General features: G+C 38.5%; 1 protein-coding gene across 2 annotated transcripts in view; it reads right to left on the reverse strand.

Annotated features, from left to right (window-relative positions):
- LOC149084430 (uncharacterized) overlaps nt 1-1789 on the reverse strand; it is a 244429-nt gene extending 242640 nt beyond the window's left edge. For both annotated transcript variants that reach the window (XM_089234822.1, XM_089234821.1), the window contains exon 1: nt 1692-1789. The gene's annotated coding sequence lies outside the window, so the exon portion shown is untranslated. The remainder of the gene's footprint in view (nt 1-1691) is intronic.
- Nucleotides 1790-6000: the final 4211 nt, after the last annotated feature.

Here is a 6000-nt window from a genome sequence, read left to right on the forward strand (position 1 = left end):
AAATGTGACACCCCCCCCCCCCCACCGCCCCGTGCTCGGAAGTATCAAATCACTTCCTCGTTCTTCCCGTGAAGACAACTATCACGTCGATGTAATAACGTACAAGCCATTTGACTAAAATGAATAGATGAACCCAATGACCAGGGAGAAAAATTGCACTTACGCCCACTGGGAGACACCAGCCTGGGATTTCAAAAGAAGTGGGAAGAAGACTTGTGCCGCAAGTAAGAGAAAGAAGTTTGCTTGTTTAAGAGGAAGAGATTCGGGAATGGTCTAAATACACAATATACACAACATATATCGTCTAGGGTAGAGAAGGCATTTCATTTTATAATTAATTAATGTAAAATTTCTGTTATGTAAAATAAATTCAAGAGAAAAAAAATTTCTCGTAAGCGTCACATTAGCAGAAATGCCACTTGCGTGAAAAATAGAACTTTTAAACATGTAAAAACGCCACGACGCTTCTTCTCAAAATTACAATATTTACAAATTTTACAATATTTTAAGTATTGTCGCAACACACAGTTAAAGTCTGGTTTTCCACTGGACAAATAAGGAATATTTTTCCAGTGCCCTATTACTTTGAGCCGGTGTCACGACAGTTCAGCGCTAGACCATTCAATGCCGAATATCCAGTGCAGTGATTTTGTTTTGTATAAATAACAATTCCCTTCCTACTTTTTTCCAGACTTATGACTGGCATGCTTTCAGAATGCTTTCAAATGATTTTGAAAATAAGATGTGGTTAGAACTGTGGTTTTTTTTCTTCTGCTGCTGAAAATCATGTGCTAGTTCTCGTAGGAATTCATCTGATGTTCGATTCTCGCAATTCTGAACCATTTCAAAAATTATTTTTCCAGTATTCCACAACTCTTAGAACGAACACAACTTCCACAACGCTTAGAATTTTCTTTACCAAAGATTCACTACTCTAATTTAATTAAATAAAACTGTAAAAACCGTAAACCATAAGCGTTGCGAGAAATGGAAAAACGTCCTCTTCGGTTGCAATGTGGAAACGCTTGCTTCATATCAGATACGGAAGCACGTTCGAAATCTGTCAAAATGCTGAGAGGCTTGAGTTCGTCCTGATTTACGTTCCTTAAAAGCTTGGTTCACTTTAATGTAGGGATCTGTTGTTCTGTTGGCCATGAGGACATGCACTAGTGGAAAAACTTGCCCGCCTTTCATTGCATGAATGGTATACAGCTGTTGAAACAATTGTGCACAGATTTAAAAGTCCCATCAGAAAACCCAGTGTTCGCAATCTGTCACATCATCCAATTTCTGATAGCACAGAACTGTCCGCGCTGAATTGTCCGTGCTGAATCACCTGGACCGAATTGTCGTAGATTACTTTGAGCGCAGAGGCAGAAATTTTGAGGACCTTATTTCACTGCTTATCAAAGACCTTTCATTTATTTCGTAGGAGCCCCCATTAATGCTTTGCCCAGTGTCCTCTCGCGATAAAGTCGGGCACCGCACATATCGTTAATTAACTACTCGAAATTTTCACGTGCCCATTGCAATTTAAAAAATTAAATAAAAAATTATACGTGAACAATATCAATGTAAAACTTATTGGGATCTATCTATAATAATTCCTATAACAATTTCAGGAATTGTGTAATTACAATTCACTCAAGATAATTTCATTCTTATTGATATAAAACATTCTCACGACTTACCTTATCAGATTCAAGTCGACTAAAAGGCAAACATCGAGAAATGTTCGTGAAACATTCTTGATGAAATCCGGAAAACAAGGAATCAAATTATTGTTTTTGAGGAGAGATTCTTCTCCGTTGGTAGTTTCAGTCGCAACTGTTGCTCCTTTTCCCGAGTAACTCGCTTTTCAACTCGCTCCTCGAGCATGGAGCATGCGCCGAACTAACAGCCAATGAAACGACTTTTCCAGAGATATTAGGGATCCATATTGTGTGACAATCGGAAATTGATTTTTTTTTTTATTTATTTGCCTTTTATGAATTATAAATGTACATTTAAAGTGAAAATAAAGCATGAATTTGTACGTTTCCCGTGAATATATAATTCACTTTTTATATATACAGTAAAACCTCGATAAGTCGTCACCTCATGTTATCGAAAAATTATAACAGCTTAAATGGAGTAGGGACTTAACAGAAGTGCCGTCAGTTTAATGTGCTTGAAAATGTGGCCTGTGAAAATTGTATAAATTTGAAGTAATATAACATCTCTTTAAAATATGAATAAAATTTACAACATTAATGAAATTTATGGATTTATGGAGCGCTTATTACTTAACGTAAAATAAACTGGTACATCTTGATTTATAGGGGCCATTCAAGTATTACGAAAGCAGATTTTTAGCCATTTTTGTCCCCCCCCCCCCCTTGTCAGCAAAATTTCGTCAGCTGCTTAGAATATTTCATATCTTCAAAAAGGGTGGTTGATGACGTAAGCAACCTTCAAACCCCCCTCCCCCTTGTCATCAAAAGTCAGCAAATCCGAACCGCCCCCCCCCCCCAATGCTCACGTAATACTTGAATGACTTCATAGTAGTAATTTAGATCAATCCCACTTTCGACTTGAGGGAGCCTTGGGTAGGGAAAAGCATACATTAGAAGACTTCAACTTTAGAAAAAATGTCTGGTTTTTCAACAAAGATATTTTGTTTAAATTGAAGCCATAAATTATTGAGCCCATGCAGAAATCAGGTCTAGCTCGAAATTTTCCAAAAGTCCCTAATGTTCCAAAAACTTGAGTCGGTGAATGGACTTCCCCAGCTAACTTTCGCTCTTTGAGCTGTTTCGTTTTGGTACATAAGGCTTTTATGGTGACTTTTAAGCATATGGCAATGCTGTTAACAAACTTTTTTTTTTGTAAAGGGAACCATAAAATTAATCTGTTCCTCTCTCTCAAACTTTTTCATAGTGACGGGATAACCGAAATTAATCAATTTATTAATTAACTTACAAATTAATTAACTTTAACAGCAAAAGTCCCGTTCTAATGAATCAATGACGCTAATTAATCAATTTCTTTTCTAATTATTTAATATACCTCCATTAGAAACGGTCTTTTATTGTTCGCAGTAAATAAATTTACTTCGAAAAGTATGAACTTTTATTCAATCAATTACTAATATTACTAACGGAAATTGATAATTTCATAATGGCTCCTTAATTTGTTAGCTGATTATCAATTGTAACTATTAAATAATTATAATTATCAACAAAAATTAATAAGTGTCAGGAACGAAGAAGTTCATGGTGATTAATTGATTCATTGAAAATCAGCTTTGATGTGACTTGGTACGGTAAGAGTCCGAAATGAGAACGTTTACAAGCGCATTTCGGGGCTTTTACCAACTCGCCTTGGTAAAACCTAGGTCTTACCGGTAAATCGTAGGTTTTGCAGTCTTCGAGATTCTACCGTAACATATATATTTCAGAACTAAATACTTCATTAGCAAATTTTAAAAAATACCGTACTAAACAAAACTGTGTCTTTTATTCCGAGTAAAAAGTTGCGAATACGAAGATTCGGAATGAGGATTCGGCAAAACCATGGAACAAAAACATGATTCTGATGAGGTTAAACATGAAAAAAACATGATGAACAGAAATGATTCTTTTTACTAATGTTAATATTCAAAAACTAGACCAGGGTTTTTACCGTCATTTAGTCGCGACCCAAAATCAACAACACGATCAATTTCGCGACCCATCGGTATATTTCGACTTGAGAAACGCTTGTCAAATATCCTTAAAAAAAAAATTACATGGCTTTCGAAAATTTTTAAACCAGTCAGGGCGTCGGAACACGCCTTAGCCAGGGCTCCCGAATCGAACAGGGAGCCTAAAATAATCGAATACTTGTTTTTAGTTCTGAATTTATTTATTTCACAGTTTCTGCGAATTTTTATTAATTCTGAAGTTATATCTTTTATAATTTTTGAATTTTCTATTGGATTCTGGGATTATATTTCTTTGATCATTTATGATTTTTTATTGATTTTGTAATTGTATCTTTTATAATTTCTGAGGTTTTATTAGAGAAAGAGAGAGAGAGAGAGAGAGAGGGAGGGAGGGAGGGAGGGAGGGAGAGAGAAAAAAAAATTGTACCTTCTATAATTTTCTCAATTTGTATCAATTCTAGAATTACTTCGCTCACAGTTTCTGAATTTTCATTGATTCTGAAATAATTTAGCCCTTAGCTTAAACCCATAGCCACACTCCTGTCAAGATTGGCCCCACAGTTGTCGACATATAGGGATACAGTGAAACCTCATTAGTGCGTCACCCGGTTAACACGTCACTCCGCTTACCAGGTCACTTTTTGTAAGTCCCAATTGTCCTCAGGCAGGAATTAGCACAACTATGGCTTACTCCGCTTAACGAGTCACTTCGCATACTAAGTCATTTTTGCTCTCCCAAGAGTGACTCATTAATGAGATTTGACTGTATATATGGGGGCCAGCGAAAGCCGGAATTTCGGATTGGTCTGTAGACTTGGCCGGCCAGTTCGCGAACTGGTCAACATCGGCATTTCGCGGTAGACCGGTTGTATTTTAAGTGCCCCCCTAAAAAGTCGCAGTGTTATTTGTTGTAAACATGCTTTATTTCCGTAATCAAGAATGAATGAAATCAAATTATCTCCAATATTTTGAGTAGGCAGAACTGTTTTATGATGAAATTTAATATGCTTTGAATCCTGTGGGCGATGTCATCAACACAGCCGCTAGTTGGAAAAGGAAAAATGGAAATATACAAATTTTTTCCGAAATAAAATAGTTATACCACCATGTAAAACATAAATGTGCATTCAAATATTTGCTTTTTGCATGAATAATGTAAAGAATATATATATCATCGAAATAATTCATTTTTCAAAACATTGCAAAAATGATAATATACATTGCTGGCCACCGTAAATGCAACACCCTGAAGGAAGCATGCAAATGATATGAAATTTACAACATGCATTAGCGGAGGTGAGATATGCAAATGATTAGAATTTCAGCGCAGACGCACATCACGCGCGCCTGTGGCGCCACTTCAAAGCGCTATTTAAGGCTTGGAGATTTCGACGATTTGAAGTACGGCAATCGTGTTTTTCTTGTGGTTTTTTCAAAAAAACGATCAATTATGCCTCCTAGAAAACAGCGATCATCTTTTGATCAAGTATCCGAGTTCGACAGAGGAAGGATAGTGGCCTACCGAGATTGTGGATTATCTTCCAGGGAAATCGGTAGTCGTGTTGGACGAAACCAAACAACTGTAATGCGGATATGTGATCGTTGGATGCAGGAGGGTACGACGTGTTCGATCGCATCCACCTCAGTGCACCACTGCACGTGATGACAGGCGTATTGTGCGTATGGCAGTGACGGATCGCTCAGCCACATCACGAACCATAGCACAGCACATTCAGTCTGTACCGCATCATCCAGTGTCTGCGCGTACCATTCGACGCCGTTTACAGCAGAGTGGACTACCCTTGACGCGGAACCACAGACGTCTCCGCCGCCAATGGTGCGATGAAAGAAGGATGTGGACGGCACAATGGAATGAAATTGTCTTTACTGACGAGTCACGCTTCTGTCTGCAACACCACGATGGTCGGATTCGAGTTCTGGAGACACCGTGGAGAGAGGATGCTGAACAGCTGCGTCATGCACCGCCACACTGGTCCTGCACCGGGTATTATGGTATGGGGCGGTATTGGATATCACTCTCGCACTCCTCTAGTACGCATTGCCGGTACTTTAAAAAGCCAGCGCTACATCTCCGAGGTGTTGGAGCCAGTTGTCCTTCCTTACCTTCAGGGCTTGCCCACAGCCATATTTCAACAGGATAATGCGCGACCACACGTGGCACGCATTGTCCAAAGGTTCTTCGTCAATCGCCAGATTGAATTGCTTCCCTGGCCAGCTCGCTCTCCGGATCTTTCGCCGATAGAAAACATGTGGTACATGGTTGCTCAACGATTGACCCAGATTACATCCCCAGC

Source organism: Pholcus phalangioides, unplaced genomic scaffold (genome assembly GCF_987345545.1).
Source record: "Pholcus phalangioides strain wild (caught in Gottingen) unplaced genomic scaffold, Ppha-v1.0 ptg000008l_1, whole genome shotgun sequence".
In the NCBI taxonomy this organism is placed as follows: domain Eukaryota; kingdom Metazoa; phylum Arthropoda; class Arachnida; order Araneae; family Pholcidae; genus Pholcus; species Pholcus phalangioides.